The 23,083-nt window shown below is 41.0% G+C and overlaps 1 protein-coding gene and 1 pseudogene across 1 annotated transcript in view; one reads left to right on the forward strand and one right to left on the reverse strand.

Moving 5' to 3' along the window:
* Nucleotides 1-23,083, forward strand: part of LOC137032441 (B-cell receptor CD22-like) — a 900,294-nt gene that overhangs the window by 314,916 nt on the left and 562,295 nt on the right. The gene's annotated exons all lie outside the window — the stretch shown is intronic.
* LOC137033038 (B-cell receptor CD22-like) lies at nucleotides 10,815-18,220 on the reverse strand (annotated as a pseudogene).

Here is a 23,083-nt window from a genome sequence, read left to right on the forward strand (position 1 = left end):
GAAAGTTTTTATGAGAGCTTCTAATCTTTTTATTCTGCCAGCGGCCTTGTTCTTGATTGCATCATGTCCTTAAACATGGTCACAAACACAGTTTCCTCTTTAGTACAGTAAGTGTGAAAACCAAACGCATGAACTTTTGACAGCAGCATCACAGTGTGATCATGTGACCTTCATTAGCAACACTGAGGGACGTCACACCATGAGGAAGAGGAAATCAGTCCTGTCAGAGTAAAGCTTGAGGCCTTTTACCACATGCACAATATGGCAGCTCTAGTAATGGAAGTCCCACCTTCTAAATAAAAGTTACAATTTGGCAATCATCACTGATTTCCATAGAAACAGTTCTCAGATGTGCGTTCAGGACCGCACATGTGCATTGGCTGGAAAAACCTGAAATAAATGTTGTTTTAACACTATTTAATCATCAGAAACAACTGTGAAAAGTGAGCATTGAAATGATACATGGATGAGTCAACTAAAACTACTAGCATTGAGAACACGAATTTATTAAATGAAAGATGAATTTAAAATATTAAATGTTAAAAGTGTCTTTACTAGAACATTTGTATTCCTACACTGATCATAAAGATGTTTACAGTGACACAAACAACAACAATCTAATTGATAAACTATTAGCATAAACTGTAAGACTTTATAATTAAACAAGTCAAGCAACAATATATTTTCATGACAATGTTGTTTGCTGGCCAAGTTTTTGACTTAAATTTGATTTTCCTCAATCTTCTCAAAATACTCCAGTAAATCAGACACTCCTGTCAATCATCCAGGCTCCACCCACACAGTCACATGAGGACTGTAAAATGCCATCATCGCTACAGCATATTCCTGTTAGTCTGAGACTGTTATGATATGGTGGTGTAAGGGTGGAACTCCTACAGCGGTTCAGACTGTAAGGTTTGCCGAGCGACTAAAGAAACTTTATCAGTAAGATGTTAGAAAACTGTACATTTCTTGTCTATTACCACCCACTGCAACTTATACCAACGACGGAAATAAGCGCAGTTACAATAGCAAAATATGTGGGAGAGCGTTGCTATAGTGTGACAATATTGTATTGCAATAGGGAACACATTAATGTTAATACTAAAACAAAAATAGTTAGCACATCATTTGTAATTGAAAGGGTTTAATGACAATATCTGATTATGGTTACACTTAAAATAATTACAAAATAGATGTATGAGATAATAAAATCATATACCATTAATCGTACCCAGCATGTATGAAAAAGTTACCTGAGAGAGAGAAAGAGAAATAGAGAAAGAGAGAGTGAAAGAGGAAGAGGGCAAGAGAGTGCCCGAGATCCAAGAAAGAAGAGCATAGAAAAGAGACCAGAGCAACAGTTAAAATCTTCTTTTATCCCTTCCTTGACCATGTGACTGAAACTCAAATGTGAGACATTCAAACTGACCAATCAGAAGATTTAAACTTCCCCCCACTGTACTAAAGGTGTGACCATTTGTAGACCCCCGATGTACATACATCTTGGCCTACAGGGCTTGATCACTATCAACACCTTTGAGCCTTCCAAATGGCCCCTGGCAAGAGAGAGGGGGTTGAAACAGTAAAGCAAATGTCTTTGTTCATTTTAAAATATCTTTAGATATTTTCAATTCTTACAGTCCCTCCTTGGCACCGTTGGCCACACTCATGTGTCAAAAGGTGGCACAATCCATGAAGACATGCTTTCTGTTGTGTGTAGATGTCAACTTCAGACTTCTTGTCCAGACTTGTTGCAATAGCAGTCGGTCAGTCTTCAGTCTTTGTTCTCCTTTCAGTCCTGCATGAGAAGGTCCATCAAATGGTGTTGCACCATTCATAGATATGCAAATCATCCATCGAACACTTAACACCTCCACAAGAACTAGGCACTGATAATGGTAGAACTCAGTTGTCCCTCCTTTGAGACAAGACACAGGATTTGAACTTTGGCAGCAGGGATCCTGTGATTTAAAACAACATATAGCACAACAAACAGCAAAAGCATACATATGGCAGTTTTCATTGGTCAGAGGTTTGATGTGGTCAGATTAAATTTGTCTCTGGCAATAAGCCCTTAAATCGATGTACTTGATAAAGTGGTCATGGCGAGAATAAAAGAAGATCTTACAAGCTCTTACATTGTTTCTGGAAACATTGAAATAAATTGCATAATAACAAAACAACAAATGTTGGTTTAAAACACCCCATTTCATGAAGAGTATCAGCAAAATATTCAGTGTAACCAAATGCAGAGATTCAAGTGAATAAATGTCCAAAAACATTGTTACAAGTCAATTGGACAAAATACAAAGAAACAAATGAAATAAGCTTCAAAATTGTTTCAAATGCATTTATGATAATACACCTTTTGTGCTTAGGTAGAATGAGAAATACTAACATACATTTTGATATTTAACTTGGTGAGACAAATAACAAAGTGATTTAGTAAATCCAAAGTAAAAAACAACAACAACAACTGGATGAAATTCACAGTTATAGTGCAGTCTAGACTTAAAGACTTAAAAACAAAAACATTATATGCATATATTTTGTGAGGCATATGTAGATGTCGATTTGACTTTGTGTGTGAAGATCAAATCTATGTGGCTGCATTTAGCTGTGGCTATGTGTAAATTCAATCATGCTCCAAACAAAGGTGAGGGAGTTTTACAATTGTGATGCAAATTTGGTCCTGTTGTAACAGGGAGCCAGCTTGAAGATGTGAGTATGAGGTGTGATTTGGCTCAAAATCCTTCTACACCAATGTTTTCATTAAGGAGCATGATAAAGTGCAAAGTTCAGAGTTTCTGAATCCTGTTGTGAGGAAAGCATTTTCATGGTTAATACAATTGTGAATCACATTGTAGCCACATGGCAATTCTGTGCTCCTGTACATGGTTTTACTCTAGCTATATGGACAATAGCAGAGTTTTCCATTTAGGAGACAAACAAATTCAACATAGTCACACATGCAACTAGAATTGCTACACAATTCCAGTGCTACACTTATTATTCCAATTAACACAGGATACATGGCCTAAAATGCACAGCATCTACAACCTATAACCTAAGTGTTTAATCCAACACTTACAGTAAAGCAATCATGTGTTTTAAAGAATAAACTCAGCTAGTCTATGTGTACATATCGTATCATAAACAACTTTGTGCTAAACACATTGTGCGCATAGAACACATTAATTACAGATTTGGAAATACAAACAGGATCATTGCTATTGGGCTGCTAATCCACTAGCAAGTGAAGTCAATAGTTGGAGGCCTTGCATGAACAATGCAGTTAACTCACTTAGAGTTTTTCCTGCAAATGAGCACTGATATTTGCTCTTAGAATGTGGTTTCCTATTTTTCTGAAAATAAGGTGGAGGTCTACCCCTACCCAGTGACCAGCATTTGTCCTCTGTATGGCCTATTTTCTGACAGGAACTGCAAAACCTGTTCTCTTTGCCACCGGGTTGTTTGCTGTGTTCTCCTGGAGTTTGAGGATTTCCATGACTCTCAAATGCTTGAACACCATGCGTTCTGGTACATGACTCTGCGCTATTACGGTGCTGCATCACCTTAAGAACTGAAATAGGCAAACTTTCTTGAGCAGTGGCCTCTGAACAAAACATTCCAGATTCATCAGAGCAATTCACCTCATCTAAGAAGGGAACATGCTTTTTAGCCCCAACGCTGTTAAGCATTTTGGGAGACTTTTGAGCATTTAGCTTAGCTTTGAGATCTGCAATGGTCTCTTTGTGTTTTTTACACTTTTCAGTCAGAACTAATTGTTCAGCTAGTAAATTATCTAGCTGTGTTTGAAGATCCTGAATCTTTGCCTCACACTTTTGTACCTCTGCATTTTTAGAATGCACTTCTTCACATTTAGCATCTATACTTGAAAATAGATGTGTGGTCACATCACGCAGCTGTGCACAACTTATGAAGTTTAAAGCCTCAATTATTTCACCACGTTTTGATTTCTTTTGGTGTTTGCCAATTATGTCCCACCATTTGGGCATTTCATCATCTGAACATTTAATCCCAATGTATTGTTTCTTGAGTTTGCACAAGGTAGGCTCAACTTTTTTGCTCCATAAAGCAAACAATACTTCACTCTTTCCAGAAATTTTCCCTTCCATCCCTGAGGAGATCTGAATATCATACCATTAAACAATTAAAACAGACTTACCCATTCCTTGGTGAGAAGGTCAGCTTTAATCCATTCACAAGCTCAACTGTGAAAAAATGTCCTCATTCTGATGACCGATCAAAGTAGATTTCAGAAAACTCACTGCAAGGGATCCCGGGTTTCGGCACCATCTGTAAGGGTGGAACTCCTACAGCGGTTCAGACTGTAAGGTTTGCCGAGCGACTAAAGAAACTTTATCAGTAAGATGTTAGAAAACTGTACATTTCTTGTCTATTACCACCCACTGCAACTTATACCAACGACAGAAATAAGCGCAGTTACAATAGCAAAATATGTGGGAGAGCGTTGCTATAGTGTGACAATATTGTATTGCAATAGGGAACACATTAATGTTAATACTAAAACAAAAATAGTTAGCACATCATTTGTAATTGAAAGGGTTTAATGACAATATCTGATTATGGTTACACTTAAAATAATTACAAAATAGATGTATGAGATAATAAAATCATATACCATTAATCGTACCCAGCATGTATGAAAAAGTTACCTGAGAGAGAGAAAGAGAAATAGAGAAAGAGAGAGTGAAAGAGGAAGAGGGCAAGAGAGTGCCCGAGATCCAAGAAAGAAGAGCATAGAAAAGAGACCAGAGCAACAGTTAAAATCTTCTTTTATCCCTTCCTTGACCATGTGACTGAAACTCAAATGTGAGACATTCAAACTGACCAATCAGAAGATTTAAACTTCCCCCCACTCTACTAAAGGTGTGACCATTTGTAGACCCCCGATGTACATACATCTTGGCCTACAGGGCTTGATCACTATCAACACCTTTGAGCCTTCCAAATGGCCCCTGGCAAGAGAGAGGGGGTTGAAACAGTAAAGCAAATGTCTTTGTTCATTTTAAAATATCTTTAGATATTTTCAATTCTTACAGTGGTGTAGAGATGAGGCAGATACGGATTTCCACAATAATGGTGTATTTTAATGAACATAGGCGAGGAGAAACCAACATACACAGCAACTAACATTCAAGACGGACGAGGAGTGAAGGGAGTGAGTGCAATATAAAGGGAGTGCTAACAATAGAGTCCAGGTGCAGGTGATGATGATGAGGAACTGACGAGGGAAGTGAGTGCAGGTGTGGAGAACAGGAGGATTCTGGGAAATGGAGTCCAGGGAAACAAGGGATCTGTAACCGTACCTGCGCCCTGGAGACCTCAAACCGGAGCAGGGGGAGGAGTAGACTGGAGTGGAGGTCTCCAGGGCAGGTCCAAAAACCATGGCGGGTCAGGAGCCGTGGGCAGCCATGGTGGATCAGGAGCCGAAGGCGGCAATGGAGGGTCAGGGGCCGAAGGCGGCCATGACGGTTCAGGGGCCGAAGGCGACCATGGCGGGTCAGGTGCAGCGGGCAGACATGCAGCGGGCAGACATGCAGCGGGCAGACATGCAGCGGGCAGACATGGGCCGCCATGGCGGGTCAGGAGCTGACGTCCTCACGCCGTCAAGCCCAGTCGGCGCAGAAGGACCGGCGGGAGATGGCTCCGCCGACCGAAGCGCAGCCGGGGCTCCAGAAGGCCGCAGTTGAACACAGACGACAGACAACAAAGTGAACACTAGGGGGAGTGAGGAAGCCAACTGGAAGCGAGGGACGGAGCGGAGACGGAGGAGTGCAGTCCAGAGGGGAAGGCAGGCTGACGAGGGACCAAGGTGTGAACGGGGGCAGGATGGAGACTTGTGAGGCTGGAGGACTGATGGGCAACGGTGGAGCAGAGGGAGGTTGGAGCCAGGGTGTAGGTAATCGCCCAGAGGTCCGAGGTGGAGATCTGGGCGAGGGGGCTTGAGGAGGAGGTGCAGTGCATACATAAATGGATGGAGGTGGGAGAGGGAGGGAAAACAGTCTTTGGGCTGGCAGGTACAAAAACACAGTTCATAATAGGGGTAGCTGGCTCGGCGGCGGCTGGAGCGGCTGGAGCGGCTGACTCGGCGGCGGAGACTGGAGAACCTTGCTCGGCGGCGGAGACTGGAGAACCTTGCTCGGCGGCGGAGACTGGAGAACCTTGCTCGGCGGCGGAGACTGGAGAACTTTGCTCGGCGGCGGAGACTGGAGAACCTTGCTCGGCGGCGGAGACTGGAGAACCTTGCTCGGCGGCGGAGACTGGAGAACCTTGCTCGGCGGCGGAGACTGGAGAACCTTGCTCGGCGGCGGAGACTGGAGAACCTTGCTCGGCGGCGGAGACTGGAGAACCTTGCTCGGCGGCGGAGACTGGTGAGGGCCAGTTCATCCCCTCAAATACAATTAAAATCCCCACAGGCACTGGAGCTGGCTCTGGAGACACTGGAGCGGGCTCTGGAGACACTGGAGCGGGCTCTGGAGACACTGGAGCGGGCTCTGGAGACACTGGAGCGGGCTCTGGAGACACTGGAGCGGGCTCTGGAGACACTGGAGCGGGCTCTGGAGACACTGGAGCGGGCTCTGGAGACACTGGAGCGGGCTCTGGAGACACTGGAGCCGCTTTCTTCCTCCTCCTCCGCTTACTGGGCCCAGTAGCGGAATATGGGTCCAGCATGGGGCAGGCAGGGAGTTCGCTGGAGGGGTATGCGGAGGAAGACGGAGGTTGACTGACTGGCCCGGCCAACCGTGTTTCTGGATGGACTGGACGACAACACTTATCCTGAACCTCATCCACAAAGAATTTGGAGCCATTTAACCACAAAATTAAATTGATAGTTTCACTTAAGGAGAAACAAAAAACAGGTTCATCAAAACGGATAGTGTCATCATCCAATCCATCCAAAAACAGGGAGATCAAAACTGCTTCAGGCCAGTCAGACAAATAAGCGATCTCAACGAACTCCTCCACATACCTCTCCAGCGAACGACCTACCTGCAGGAGCCCGATAAGGCGATCGCTGGCTGTCAGGGTGAGAGGTGTTGGAGGAGCTGGATCCAGGGAGCTGGGGAAAGTCTCCATTTTTTTTTTTTCTTGTGAAAATCCAACTTCTTTGGTCCGTCTTTCTGTTATGATATGGTGGTGTAGAGATGAGGCAGATACGGATTTCCACAATAATGGTGTATTTTAATGAACACAGGTGAGGAGAAACCAACATACACAGCAACTAACATTCAAGATGGACGAGGAGTGAAGGGAGTGAGTGCAATATAAAGGGAGTGCTAACAATAGAGTCCAGGTGCAGGTGATGAGTGATGATGAGGAACTGATGAGGGAAGTGAGTGCAGGTGTGGAGAACAGGAGGATTCTGGGAAATGGAGTCCAGGGAAACAAGGGATCTGTAACAGAGACAACGACACAAAAATGAGATCCATTTACAAAGATTTACAAAGATAACCATTTTGAAACGTTTAAAGGCACATAGTCTGCAGTGACGTCGAGAGAAGAAAGACAGAGTGGGACATTTAATAGCACAAGATTAATCTCTATTGACTCTCAATGAGAAGAGCTGGACACTTACAGTAACATTCTCATAAACTGTAACATTCTCATACAGAGGGATGTTCATTTTAGGAGCGTTGGTGCATGGATGAACAGCCTTAATGGAAGAGAGATAGAAGAAAACATGAGAACCAGGAGAAAGAGGAAAACAAAACTAGTTTCTGAAACAGTACTCGTGTGAATCCTTCAGTGTCACATGATTCAGTCTGATGGTGCAGTTCTGCTGTTTATCTCCCAGATACTGAAGCCTCTGACTGTATTCAGGGTCCTCAGACAGATCTAGAAGCTCTACACCTTCTTGTATAGGACCTTTGGTCCAGAACACGTTCATGATCTGATGTCCAGTAGGGTATGTATAAGTGCAGCTCATTATCATTGATGAGTCTGCAGTGCTGGAGGATGTTGAAAAGCAGAAATAAATCCGACTTACCCGAAATCATGAGCTGAAAGATCAGAAGAAGAGGAGGAGCTATTCTGACTGACATCACCATATCAATATACAGACACTTATTTTAGCTTCTGTGAAGGTGAATCTCATGAAATTCATCAAGGTTATTTTCATGACAGTAAAATCACAATGGTTTATGCAAATATATTGTATACTTTTTTCATTTGATTCTCAGGTAAAATATGACTTGAACATTTCTGGAGCTATTCACCCTATTCACCATACATGAATAAACAACAGCTTTTTTTCTCTCTATGAAAATACAGTGAACAAATGAAAAGAAATTGTATTGTTTTTCAGTGATGAAACAATACAGTGAGAACAGGATGATTTCTCTTGATGACAAACTCTTTATCTTCCTATTTTCAAGTACATTTTACCCTCACTTGCTGCTTCAAAACCAGCTTTAATTAAAACTATTAAAAAAAACAAACAAAAAAAAACTTTTTGTATGATAAGAAAATAGATCATCATAAAATGGACGAAACAAATAAAGCAGCATCCTTCAGAGCGAGAGAATTAGCCAAACAAAGAAAGAAAGAGGAAGTGAACAGAGACGAGAACATTCAAAGTTCTTCACATTTTCAAAATGTTTCTTTAAGATGTTTGTGATTTTCACATGTAGTTGAACTTTTATTTCTTCACAGACAGGATTGTTCACAGATACTGAGTTTCTGTTGAGTGAACAAATGCAGCTTTAATCCTTTTTAAATTAATTTAATGAATTTGACGAGACTTTATAAGATCGTACTTACTAAAACCCTTAGTCTCACTTCCTCTTTAGTGTGTTGATAAGAGTCATGTTCACCAGCTGGAGTGCCCATGAGTTCCTCCAGAGGGCACTCCTTCTGACTTTGTTCTTCCCATTATGAATTACATTCCCCACAATCCTGTGCCTGGACACATTATGGTTTATTTTCTCCCAACTGTTGATCATTTACTGGTTTTAGTTTGCCTATTTAAGTTCTTGTGTTTTAGTTGTGGGTCATGAGTTGTATTTATTGTATTTATTTCTCATGGATGTCTTGTTCCTTCCTTTATGGTCTTTGGATTATGTTCCTATTTCTTTGTGTGGACTATTTGCTAGTTTCCAGGTTTAGAGTCTCTTTATATTTTGCCTTTTGTTATTAAACTGTGTGTGTGCTTTTGCATTCTCTCTCTGCCTCGTCTCTTCAAACACGTAACAGAACAACTCATCAATCAATGAATCCAGCCGTACAGTTAATGCTTCTCCATCAAGGAGATAGATCAATTGATGACTAGGTTACGGACTTTATCGGACTGGCACATTTAACATTTTTTTGACGAGGTGTGTCTTATGATATTTTTTTTCAAGGGGGGCTGTCTGATCCACTCAGTTCCCTCATGCTATTGCGTGATCTTAGTTGGACATATATAGATCTGGCATTGCAACTGAGCAGCTCTGTTTTTACTGTGGGAGTCGCTTCCGCAGTATCCTCCACCTCAAAGTCTTGTCCCAAGATGGCTGCCATTCCAGAGCTTCATCTCAAGATGGCTGCCATTCCAGAGCCTTGTCCCAAGATGGACGCCACGCCTGAGCTCCAGCCCATGAATCCATTCCAGAGCCCACTGCAGCCCCTGAGTCGCTCGAGCGACCAGTAGTTAAACAGGAAGGGAATGTCTGTTGCTCTGCTCCACCCATTATCCCAGTCTGGCTTTCAGCCTGTTTCAGTAGGTCACTTATAAAGTAACTTCAGTTGGAATTCTTTTTGTTGTCAAATAAGGAATACAAACTAACTTCAAGTTGAAATATAAGTTGCTGTTTGACTTTTTTATTGAAAAGTTGTTGTTCCAAACAACAGTAAGATTGCAAGTGTAATATTGTGAAGTATTTATAATCATATTAATAATCTGACTAGATTGTTTGTTTTTCTCTAACAAACTCTAAATGCAATGCTCTTTAACCTGTTATGCTGTTATTCCAGCCTGGTCTCATTGTTCATACGTAGCTATAAATACGTCAATATTGTACGTTTTTGTGTGTATGAAAACATAAATAAATGTATGTGTGGTAGAACCACACTTTACGAAAAAATACACATCTATTCTCATGAGATCACATTAGTTATTCTGATGTATTGAATGACGGAAAAGTGTGGATTGTACAACGAGAGCATGATTGTTGAATAAACATTATGGACCTCTAATACCAAATCAATATAATGCAGAGCAGAGTTGAGCACCAGTACCAGGGACCAAGAATGACACAAACACGAGAAGTGCTGTTCTCTCAAAGTCAAAGTTTATTGAGCTCGCTGTAACTCATATATAGCAGGGCATTAGGCCAGCTGAAAACAAAGGAAAGCTAAATTCATGTATGGTCTCATCATCCATATCAAAGAAGCATTAAGGCATCAATAACTGCTTATAGGCATGAAAAGAACAGTGTGGCTCTTATAGGAAATCACAAGATACTCCTTAAAGGTGTTCATGACTACAACAAATTAAAAACACAAAAGAAGAACTTAAAAAACAGAATAAGAGATCAGGGACAAATGAAGCAAAACATATTCTTCCTAACAATTATTTTTTTCTGCCTTTTATTTGAAACATGAACAATACTGATACTTAAGGTTAAAAACATTAATAATCTAAATGAAGTAAGCTTTATACAGTGAATACACACTTTTACATCAATTCATTAACCATTTACCATTTTTGCCCATTCATCTATAAAATGATCCCCAAATTACTTCAGTCACATGTCATCACGGCACTCCTGTCAATCATTCAGAGCTCCGCCTACAAAGATGCATAAAGGCTGTAATCTTTGCTGTGTGTTCAAAACATTACAGCCTTTTGTTGTTATGCTGATTAAAAAAGAAAGAAAGAAAGAAAGAAAGAGAAAGAAAGTGAAAACATTAATAATGATGTTTAAACAAAAGCATCAAGAACATCAATCATGATGAAAGAATAATAGGTTGGGTTTTTCTCTGTCTTGTAGGTTTTCTTACTTACGGGACGATTTTTATACACAGACGACTTCAGTTCAGGTTTACAATCATCAAGTTGATCAGCCTTTATGAATGAAGAGACAAGGTAAAAACAGGACTGTGTTATTTAAATTTCCATATACTTAATCAAAAGACATTTGATATTTTCACACTGACATTCAGGAGCGTTCAATTCTGTTTGGGTAAAAGTGTAGGAAATCCTCAGTTAAAACATTTACCGTTACATTCTCATACACAGGATCACTCAATTCAACATCACAAGCTTTGTGTCTGTCATGAGGAGGTCTGGATTCAACCATCTGTGCCATAAAAAAAAAAAAAAACAGAATAGAGAGGGAAAAAGTATATAAACAACTCATTAAATAAAGTCACAACTACATTTAAAATTTAACTTTTAGTTACAAATCCATAAACCTGATCAGTAAACTACTAATAACCAAATAAATTGTTCTCACCTGAGACTCCTGTGTGTCATTTCTCTTTTTCATCCACCTGATTCTCCTTTAAAGACAATGATTTGACACAATTACAACCAATCAGAACTTACATGATGTTTAATACACAATTATTATTTTGAACCAATGAGGTTTCTCTAGGACGTGACACTGCCATTATTAATGTGATGAAATCTGGTGTATCTTCAGGATTTACTGCAGTAAAGATGTGAGCTTCAGACTTCCTCATTCAATAACTAACTGAGTAGCTGTCAGTGTGGAAAGATAGGATGGAAAATTGGAAATGTTGCTTTGGCTCACGTTCATCATGACGTCTCGCTGAATTCACAATCTTCTGACTCAGTCACTCATTCACACACACTACATAGTACCACAGACACATATCTTACCAAACCAGCATCATGAAGATCACTGCAGCTCCACAAACCACTCCAATGGGTATGTATAATTTCACCAGATGTCCTACAAAAGAGTAAAACATCTGAACAGATTCATTTTCTTCACTGTAGAAAGAGTAATGTCAGTATATGAGCTGCTCTACCTTTAACATTCACAGTTACAGTGTCTGATCTCTGAGATCCATGTTGATTGTGAGCCTGACAGTAGAAGCGTCCACTCTGTAGTGCACTGAAACTCTGTCCAGATCCAACAGCTGAGCTTTCATTCTCCTTAAACCAGCTGAAGTTCAGAGCAGGAGGGTTTGAATCACTGCTGCAGATCAGAGTCACTGAACCTCCTGACACTATTTCACCAGGTCCAGTTATCAACACTGAGACGTTCCTGGGAGGGTCTAAAACAGACAAAAAACAAAACAAACAAACAAACAAACAAAAAAACATTAACAATTACAATAAATTTGAAATGTAATGTCACAGTTACTGAACCATCATTAACTCACACATGACATTTAAAGTCACAGCATCTCTCCATATTCATTGATGGATCTGCACTTGTATTCTCCACTGTCATCAGAGCTGATCTTTGAGATGTTGTAGATTCTTCCAGATCCTACAAACGTTCCTCCTTTAAACCAGTTGATTTCTGCAGGAGGGTTTGAATCACTGCTGCAGATCAGAGTCACTGAATCTCCTGACACTATTTCACCAGATGGACTGATGGACACTGAGACGCTCTTTAGAGGATCTAACACAGAAAACAGATATCAGAATCAGAAAGAGCTTTATTGCCAGATATGTTTACTATGAATTTGTTTTAGTGACAGAAGCTCCACAGTGCAACAGAGTAACAGTGACAAGACAAGACAGATATAAAGAATAGAATAATAATATACAAATATATAAGATAGACAAAGTGCAAAAAACAATATATAATATAGACAATATGTATGTACAGTTATGATGTGTGCAAATTTGAAATATAAATTAATATGTGTTATAAAGTAAATGTATAATAGTGTTGTGTGTTCCGTGTTTGTCAAGTGTTCATGAGATGGATTGCCTGAGGGAAGAAACTGTTCTTGTGTCTGGTCGTTCTGGTGCTCAAAGCTCTGTAGCGTCGACCAGATGGCAACAGTTCAAAGAGGGAGTGTGCTGGATGTGAGGGGTCCAGAGTGATTTTCTTTGCCCTTTTTCTCACTCTGGATAAGGACAGTTCTTGGAGAGTGGGGAGGGTTGTACCAATGATTCGCTCAGCAGACCGGACTATCTGATATAGTCTTCTGAGGTCAGAACTGGTAGCTGAGCTGAACCAGACAGATATATAAAGTGCAAAGGATGGATTCAATGATGGCAGAGTAAAACTGTTTCAGCAGCTCCTGTGGCAGATTGAACTTCCTCAGCTCGACCAGTCTCTGCTGGACCTTTTTCACAATGGACTCAATGTGGTTGTCCCACTTCAGGTCCTGTGAGATTGTGGTACCCAGGAACCTGAATGACTCCACTGCAGTCACAGTGCTGTTCATGTTGGTGAGTGGGGGGAGAGCAGGGGGGGTTCTCCTGATGTCTACGATCATCTCCACTGTCTTGAGCATGTTGAGCTCCAGGTTGTTAAGACTGCACCAGACAGCCAGCTGTTCAACCTCCAGTCTGTAAGCAGACTTGCCACCGTCCCGGATGAGGCCGATCAGTGTGGTGTCATCTGCAAACTTCAGGAGCTTGACAGAGGGGTCTTTAGAGGTGCAGTCATTGGTGTAGAGGGAGAAGAGCAGTGGGGAAAGGACACAGCCCTGAGGGGCGCCGGTGCTGATGGTGCGGGTGCTGGATGAGAATTTTCCCAGCCTCACTAGCTGCTGCCTGTCTGTCAGGAAGCTGGTGATCCACTGACAGACAGAGGTGGGCACAGAGAGCTGAGTTAATTTAGGCTGGAGGAGTGATGGGATGATGGTGTTAAAAGCAGAGCTGAAATCCACAAACAGGATCCTCACATTAGACCCTGGTCTGTCCAGATGCTGCAGAACATAATGCAGTCCCATATTAACTGCATCATCCACAGACCTGTTTGCTCGGTAAGCAAACTGCAGGGGGTCCAGTGATGTCCTTCAGATAAGCCAAAACCAGTCTTTCAAATGATTTTATGGCCACAGACATTAAAGCCACAGGTCTGTAGTCATTACCCTGACAGCAACATAGTGGCGGCCCAGATCCGGCCCATATCTGGTCCGTCTGTAATCTACATGTACCAGATGTGGGCCGGATCTGGGCCACACTGTGTTGCTGTCTGGGTAAGTCCAGTAATTTTGAGTTTCTTTGGGACGGGGATGATGGTGGAGCGTTTGAAGCAGGAGGGGACTTCGCACAGCTCCAGTGATCTGTTGAAGATCTGTGTGAAGATGAGGGCCAGCTGGTCAGCACAGGTTTTCAGACAGGCTGGTGAAACGCTGTCTGGGCCTGGTGCCTTTCTTCTCTTGTTCTTTCTGAAGACCTGGCGCATGTCATCTTCACTGAACTGAATTGCAGGTGTGGGGAAGAGGGGGGTTGTTGGAGGTGTTAATGGTGTTTTTTCAAACCTGCAATAAAACTCGTTCAGATCATCTGCCAGTTGTTGATTCTCCACAGAGCTGGGGGATGGTGTCTTGTAGATGGTGTCTTGCGGCAGCTAGAGTTCTTACTAGAACCAGAAAGTATGACCATATTAGCCCAGTTCTGTCAACATTACATTGGCTCCCTATTAAACATCGTATAGATTTTAAAATCTTGCTACTTACTTATAAAGCTCTAAATGGTTTAGCTCCCCAGTACCTAAGTGAGCTCTTAATGCATTATAGTCCTTCACGTTTATTGCGATCTCAGAATTCAGGCCAGTTGATAATACCCAGAATATCAAAATCAACTGAAGGCGGCAGATCATTTTCCTATTTAGCACCTAAACTCTGGAACAATCTTCCTAGCATTGTTCGGGAAGCAGACACACTCTGTCAGTTTAAATCTAGACTAAAAACACATCTCTTTGCTCTTGCATACACATAACACATTATCAATACATTAACATTTTTCAAATCCGTTAAAGGATTGTTACGCTGCAATAATTAGGTCGGCCGGAACCGAGAACATTTCCTATAACACTAGATATACCTGTACATCAGAACAAGAATGGCATCTACGCTAATATCTGTCTCTCTGCTTATCCTGAGGTTTGCCGGGTGCTGGATCCAGGCCGTATCCAGGTCAGATGGAGAACCTGCGTCTGGACCTGACTACAACGTAGCCCAGGATCCCCGTATCCGCTTACATATATTTATATATAATCGATTTTTAATCTCTATAATAAAAATGTACAATTCAGATTTTGATCTCCATATACATTTACATATATATATCTTCCAAGGGGTTTTTTCCCTCCTAGGACTTTTTTCCCAGTGCTAGCACGCTGGGTTTTTCTCCTAGGGGGTTTTTTCCACCCCTGGAAGTCAGCCGACATTGGCTTAATGTAGCACCATCTTGTATATGTTACATATTACCACGCTTGCTTGTACAGTTTTAACCACTTCCCTTTTTTTCTGTGCTTCTAATATGTAAAGCTGCTTTGAAACAATTACCAATTGTAAAAGCGCTATATAAATAAATTTGACTTGACTTGACTTGACTTGGTGATGACTTTCAGAAATTTCCACACTGAAGCCATGTCATTAGAAGAGATCTGATTCTGAAGCTTATCGGAACAATTCCTCTTTGCCACTCTGATCTCCTTTTCCAGTGTGTATTTGGCCTGTTTGTACAAGACTCTGTCCCCATTTCTGCGAGCATCTTCTTTGGCCTGACGGAGCTGGCTGAGTTTTGCAGTGAACCAGGGTTTGTCGTTGTTGTAAGATAAAAGAGTCTTTGTAGGAATGCACAGATCCTCACAGAAACTGATATATGAAGAAGCAGTCTCTGTGAGCTCGTCCAGATCAGTGGCAGCAGTTTCAAAAACACTCCAATCAGTCCATTCGAAACAGGCTTGTAAAGCCCGCTCTGTTTCGGTGGTCCATCTCTTTACAGTCTTTGCTACAGGTTTAGTTGATTTCAGTTTCTGCCTGTAGGTCGGTATGAGATGAACTAAACAGTGATCAGAGAGCCCCAAAGCTGCCCGTGGGACAGAGTGATATGCATCCTTTATTGCTGTGTAACAGTGATACAGTGTATTACTGTCTCTGGTGGGACAAGTAACATGCTGTCTGTATTTTGGAAGTTCACGTGAGAGAGTCGCTTTATTAAAGTCCCCGAGAATGAGAGTCAGGGTGTTGTTGCTCACTCTCTGTGATCATATCAGCGAGTATCTGTAAAGCCGAGCTCACGTGCGCTTACGGAGGAATGTAGACACTCACCAGAATGAACGAGCAAAACTCCCGCAGTGAATAGAACGGTTCCTTCTTTGTCCGGGAGAGCAGAAGGAGACTTGGGTAAAGTTGGTTTTATATTCGCACATTCGGACTTCTGATAAATTCAGACTTTCCAATAAATGTGCAATAAATTAATGTTTGCAAATTTTAAGCAGCGACATGATATTGACAACCAACGATTGTCAACTTACAACATTTTTCACAGTCGATCAAAATAGGCAAGTATTGTTTTAATGGCATATTTACTTGTGAATGTCCACTGAATGTCCAATGTAGTGTGATTACAGTAACAAGGCTATTGAATACGGATGTCCGAATGTGCGAATAAAAAAACAACTTTACCCAAGTCAGAAGGAGTTCATCCGTTTTGTTGGGTAGAGAGATTTGCCAGATGGATGCTAGGCAGCTGCGTTCTTAATCTGCGCTGTCTGAGCTTCATGAGGACGCCGGCGCGCTTCCCCCATCTGTGCGTCCTGAAGCGTCTGAACCGCGCTGCAGCTCCGCCGACTACAACATTCAACAAAACGTCTGAATAATCGAAATCCGGTAAAAGATTTTGTGGTGTGTACTGCCGAATGTTCAGCAGTTCATCCCTGGTAAAACTGATCGTATTTGAAAAACAAAAAACAGGAAAAACAAAAACAACACAAACACTGGAGAGCTAAGCACTGTGGCTGCCATGCGCGGTGCCATCGTTATCATTAAGTTTATCACAATAAATCTGACATCACAAAATATGTTTATGGGATTTCATGTCACACCAACTTTAACTCACACATGACGTTTAAAGTCACAGCATCAGAGCATTTCTCTCAATGTTCATTGATGGATCTGCACTTGTATTCTCCACTGTCATCAGAGCTGATCTTTGAGTTGCTGTAGATTCTTCCAGATCCTACAAACGTTCCTCCTTTAAACCAGCTGATTTCTGCAGGAGGGTTTGAATCACTGCTGCAGTTCAGAGTCACTGAATCTCCTGACACTATTTCACCAGACAGACTGATGGACACTGAGACATTGTTTGATGCATCTAAAAGTAAAAAATAAATAAATAAATAAATCATCTCATTATTATTATTATTTTTAAAAAAAACTAATGAATCTGTACTCACACATGACATTGAGCTGTACAGCAGGAGAGATGTGATTGTGTCCGTGTACAGCACAGCTATATCTGCCTGCATCCTCTCTTCTGACTGACTGCAGCAGGAGTTCATTGTTTCTGTCTCTTCTCTCAGTTAATGGCTGTGAGTTTCTGTACCAGATGAATGTTGCTCTGTCAGTCAGAGTGCAGCTGCTTTTACATGTCAGACGGACTGAATCTCCCTCTGTCACTCTCTCAGGAGACTCCACCTGAAGATCTGAACACAACACACACATTATATCTAGTGCTGCTGTCATACACTGATTATTATTCAACATAATGCACAGTAGAAGAGAGAAACCTCATGAAAGTCACCTGTGACAGTAAGAGTCACTCCTGGATAACCAATCCATTTGTCTTTATTAGTTATGAATCTGAAATAGTACATGCGTGAATCCTTCAGTGTCACATGACTCAGTCTGATGGTGCAGATCTGCTGTTTATCTCCCAGATACTGAAGCCTCTGACTGTATTCAGTGTCATTAGACAGATCTGGATGCTCTCCATTAACTTTTTCCAGTGTTTTTGTCCAGAACACTTTCTCAATCTGATGTCCAGTAGGGTATGTATAAGTGCAGTTCATTATCACTGATGAGTCCTTTAGTGCACAGATGTGTGAAGGACTGTAACTCACACCCCAACCAGCACTAGAAACCCCTGAAACACAGAATCCATCCTTTTATGCAGCATATGCATAAAAATGCAATCCAGTTTCTCTTGAATGTTTTTGAAGTGTTGCATTGACTCACCGTGAATCATGAGCAGAAAGATCAGAGGAAGAGGAGGAGCCATTCTGACTGACATCACCATATCAACACCTACAACAAATGAACAGTGGCTTATTTTTTAATTTAGTTTTAATTCTAATGATACAATGTGTGTCACTATTCTTCCCTTAAGGAACAGAAAAATATTTCTATATACTTATGATCAATATATTATATGGTCTAAATACTGAAAAATATACGTATGTGAACCACTTGAAGAATGTGTGAAAATGTGAATAATTTTAATAAAATAAGAGGGATCATACAAAATGCATGTTATTTTTTATTTAGTACTGTCCTGAGTAAGATATTTTATATAAAAGATGTTTGCATTTAGTTCACAAGACAAAAAAAAAAAAAAAAAAAAAAAAAAAAACGCTGAATTTATTACAGTTTTTTCCAATTGCTAACACACAATTTTTCAAACTAGTCTGGTTTTATCAAAACACTTAACACAATTCACAAAACCACACACCCAAACTGCAAAATACCTCATATATCCTGCAAAATGAAGCACTGCAACCGAAACTACACAGAGCATTATCAAAATCAAACTTTTGCATGAAATGGCACACACTTCATTCATATTACCAGATTTTTGCCTAACCACCTACACACTGTTGGGCATAATGAAAAGCACCCCCATCTTTAGTATGCTTTGCCATAATACTAAAATATGTATCAGATTGTTCACATGCACAGAAATATTTGCAGATACACACACATGCTGTTGCAACATTTTTATTTTTTTTCCTTCACTACAGTAAACAAGTCAGTACAACATAAGCACAGCAGATATATTTACATGGGACTGAACAAAAATATTCTTACAAAAAAAGTAAACTGAAAAAGAAAATTTCTGAAAAAAAGTATATTACAGTAAAAAAAACAAAACAAAAAAAAGGCAAGAAAAATAATTAGGCAGCATCTTGCCGCACAGCCGGGTCTGGCCACAACGCCTCGTCAACATCACAGGCAATATCTTCCCTTGCCAGACAGAGGGAAGAAGCGCCTTGAGTGCCTTATCCATCCCTGAATTGCACCCACATCAATCTCATCACATGCCTCTTCCATGGCCTGCACAAGAGGCATGCGCACAAAGGGCTGCCGGTCGTATACCTTCCACCGCCATGCCGAAAAGAATTCTTCTATGGGGTTCAGAAATGGTGAGTATGGTGGGAGGTATTGCACGAGAAATGTTGGGTGGTCAGCAAACCAGTTTTGGACTGGGGCTGCACGATGAAAGCTCACGTTGTCCCATACTACAACGTACCGGTTTCTTTGATGGTCTGCATCATTCATACGCTCTGGTGGTATGAGAATGTTGTGAAGTCTGTCCAGAAATGTGAGAATATGGGCTGTGTTGTATGGTCCAAGTTTGGCATGACGGTGGAGGACACCATGCATATTGGAGATGGCAGCGCACATTGTGATGTTCCCACCACGTTGGCCAGGAACATCTATAATGGCTCTGTGGCCAATGAGGTTTCTCCCTCTTCTTCTGGTCTTTGCTAGGTTGAACCCAGCCTCATCTATAAAGATGAACTCATGTGGGATTGCATGAGCATCCATTTCCAGTACTCCCTGAAAACAAAGAACAAAAATCACTCAATATGGTGTTATCCAGTACACTGGGAAACAATGTTGTGTGTAGTGTACTGCAGTCAATATAGTACTTACATCCACATATGCTCGTCTGAACTCTTTGTTTCTTTGAGAGTTTCTCTCAAACGGCACCTTATAAAGTTGTTTCATTCTGATTTGGTTTCGCTTGAGAATGCGAGCCAATGTGGACAGACTAACTCGTTGAATGTTGTTGAATAAGGTGTTGTCTTGGATGATGTGGCTTTGAATTTCTCGTAATCTGATTTCATTATTTTCCAAAACCAAGTTTACAATGGCAGCTTCCTGTACCCCGGTGAACATTTGGCCCCTTCCTCCACCATGGTGTCGTCTCTCAGTCCTTTAGAAAAAATAAAATAAAAATATATATAGGGCTTGGACAATGCAGCCTAAATATTTTCCCCCACAGTAGAGTACATTGTACAGGAAACTTGTACAGTTCATGAATGGCTGATGTCATACACTAAGTAAACAGGTGTCACCCAACTGATACACTATGACATGGGGTATACTACATGTGTACTACATGAAATTTTGGTTACATACCTGTTCTCCAGTCTAAAGGTCTGGATGACAGAGGCGACAGTAAAACGGCTCAAGTTTGGTTGCACTCTCTGTCCAGCCTCACGCATTGTCAACCCATGGTTGATGACATGATCTACTAAGGTTGCTCTGATTTCATTTGAAAGTGTTTGTCTTCTTTGGCCATGAACTCCTCTACCTGCTCTACCCCTACCTCTCACTCTTCCTCCCCCTCTTATTCTCAACCTCCCTCTTCCTCTTCCTCTTCCTCTTCCTCTCTCTGCAATGTCTTCCATTGTTGTTGTAAAAAAAAAAAGGTTCTCACCTGTGGTCTTTTCATAGTGCTTACATCCTGATTGAAGTGTTAACAATTAACCACTGAGGTGTTTGGCCAGGTGGCACATGTAATTGGCCAATTAGCTCATGTAGTGTCATTTTGAATGGCAGTGTTTTGAAATGGCAAACATGTGACTTTATGTCAGATTGTTGTGTCTTATGCAGAGAACTGTATTTAGTGAATTTAAAAAGTGCTATTTTGAAATGCAAAATGTGTGTAAAACAGAAAAGGTGTTTAGACTTTTGGAGACTTGAGAAGAAGTTTTGCTCTCTGTGTGTCAGTTTAAATAATTGTGCTGTGCATGTCATTTTAGTGTGTTAGCAATTGGAAAAAACTGTAAAATATCTCCGTTCAAAAGTATGTGAACCATTGATTCTCAATACTGTGTGTGGTTACCTGATGATTCACGACTGTTTGTGTGTTTTGTGATGGTTGTTCATGAGTCTCTTGTTTGTTCTGAGCAGTTAAACTGAGCTCTGTTCTTCAGAAAATTCCTCCAGCTCCTGCAGATTCTTCAGTTTTCAAGCATCTTTTGCATATTTGAACCCTTTCCAGCAGTGACTGTATGATTTTGAGATCCATCTTTTCACACTGAGGACAACTGAGGGACTCAAACTCAACTATTAAAAAAGGTTCAAACATTCACTAATGCAACTCGAGGAAACACGATGCATTAAGAGTCGGGGGGTGAAAACTTTTGAATTCAAATATCAAGGTAAATAGTACTTAATTTTTCTGCCGGGAAACATGCAAGTATCTTCTGTTGGTTCCGAAGGGCAGTACTAAATGAAAAACAATGGTATTTAAACAAAATAAGAAAGATTGTGACATCTTCATCCTGTTCAAAAGTTTTCACCCCCCGACTCTTAATGCATCGTGTTTCCTTCTGGAGCATCAGTGAATGTTTGAACCTTGTTTAATAGTTGTGTTTGAGTCTCTCAGTTGTCCTCCGTGTGAAAAGATGGATCTCAAAATCATTCAGTCACTGCTGGAAAGGGTTCAAATATGCAAAAGATGCTTGAAAACTGAAGAATCTGCAGGAGCTGGAGGATTTTTCTGAAGAACAGAGCTCAGTTTAACTGCTCAGGACAAACAAGAGACTCATGAACAACCATCACAAAACACAAAATCAGTCGTGGATCATCAGGTAACCACACACAGTATTGAGAATCAATGGTTCACATACTTATGAATGGGGTTATTTTAATAAATTCAGCTATTGTTTTGTCTTCTGAACTAAATGTAAACATCTTTTACGTAAAATATCTTACTCAGGACAGTACTAAATAAAAAATAACATGCATTTTGTATGATCCCTCTTATTTTATTAAAATTATTCACATTTTCACAGATTCTACAAGTGATTCACATACTTTTTCTTGCCCCTGTATTTCATTAATTAAATGTGTATATTTAAATAATACATAAGGAATTGCCACTTTTCATATTTGTCACATGTGTTCTGTTGTCTGTCATGTTCTTATCAGTTGCCATGGTGTTTGATTATGTTAATCCTTGCCTAGCTGTTTTAGTTCCATCATTTACTCCTGTGTATATATTCTCCCTGTTCAGTTCAGTCCCGGTCGGTTATTGTTCGTGTATGCTATGCATGTGTGTTACACGCTGTTACACTTCTACCTGCGTATTATATTAAACCTTGTTTATTATGAACCAGACTTCGTATGCAGTCTTCCCGTGACAATATTGTCACAGTTACCAATGAGAATGCCCATAATTGCCACCAGTGGGCACTGCTTGTTTCTGCCTCATGTTCTGGATTACTCTTTGCCTGTGTACCCTGCCTTGTTTTTTGTTTGTTTGTTTGGACTGTCTGCATGTGTTTTGACCTATTGCATGGATTTTGGATTATGATTGTGGATTACCCTCTTAATAAACCCTGCGTTTGGATCCTCTACCTATAGTAATGGGCAGAGCGAGACTTCGTGAAACACTGAAACAACTGAAGCAAATGTGCCGTATAGAGGACATGCACGTGACGTCACCGTCGACCGTTACGACTGCGGTCACGCCCGCTAAGTGGCAAAAGACTGAGCGGCAGCATTGGTTTTCAGTGTGAATGGCGCTAAAAAAAACAGCTGAGGGAGCACGTTCCGGCGGGAAATTGACATCGATGCATACCCTCTATTGTGTTGAGGCTTCGAAACAATCTGACACCCGTTTCAATGGTGACACCTAGTGGTCACTTGCATGTGTTGCTCTGAAACAACATTGACAACGATTCAGACAAATGCCCTGTCCAAATACCCACACTTCCGATCTTGGCCACTTAAGAGCTCGTGCACACGACAGGAAGTAAGTGCACAAGGCTGTCCCATGTTTAAAAAATGCCCAAGTACAGTGCCCTTAAAGGGTCATGAAACCCTTTGGAAAAGTGGGAGTGTAGAGAGGGGGGAGAGGGGAGAGAAC

This window comes from Chanodichthys erythropterus, chromosome 12, assembly GCF_024489055.1.
Source record: "Chanodichthys erythropterus isolate Z2021 chromosome 12, ASM2448905v1, whole genome shotgun sequence".
NCBI classification, from domain to species: Eukaryota; Metazoa; Chordata; class Actinopteri; order Cypriniformes; family Xenocyprididae; genus Chanodichthys; species Chanodichthys erythropterus.